The sequence below is a fragment of the Rhincodon typus genome, chromosome 29 (assembly GCF_021869965.1).
Source record: "Rhincodon typus isolate 14 chromosome 29, sRhiTyp1.1, whole genome shotgun sequence".
NCBI classification, from domain to species: domain Eukaryota; kingdom Metazoa; phylum Chordata; class Chondrichthyes; order Orectolobiformes; family Rhincodontidae; genus Rhincodon; species Rhincodon typus.
The window spans coordinates 37,230,230-37,230,562 of record NC_063360.1 but is presented as its reverse complement, the minus strand read 5'-3'; the positions used below and the strand labels follow the sequence as shown (position 1 = coordinate 37,230,562).

At 55.0% G+C, this 333-nt stretch overlaps 1 protein-coding gene across 2 annotated transcripts in view; it reads left to right on the top strand.

Annotated features, from left to right (window-relative positions):
• The window catches only part of LOC109918152 (mpv17-like protein 2), a 17,807-nt gene that overhangs the window by 3,642 nt on the left and 13,832 nt on the right, over window positions 1-333 (top strand). The window lies entirely within an intron of this gene.

Genomic DNA, 333 nt, shown 5'->3' with positions numbered 1-333 from the left:
GGAACAGGTCTGTCACTGTATAACACTGGGGTACAGTACTGGGGGGGACAGGTCTGTCACTGTATAACACTGGGGTACAGTACTGGGGGGGACAGGTCTGTCACTGTACAACACTGGGGTACAGTACTGAGGGGGGAACAGGTCTGTCGCTATATAACACTGGGGTACAGTACCGGTGGGAACAGGTCTGTCGCTGTGTAACACTGGGGTACAGTACTGTTTGGGACAGGTCTGTCGCTGTGTAACACTGGGGTACAGTACCGGTGGGGACAGGTCTGTCGCTGTGTAACACTGGGGTACAGTACCGGTGGGGACAGGTCTGTCGCTGTGTAA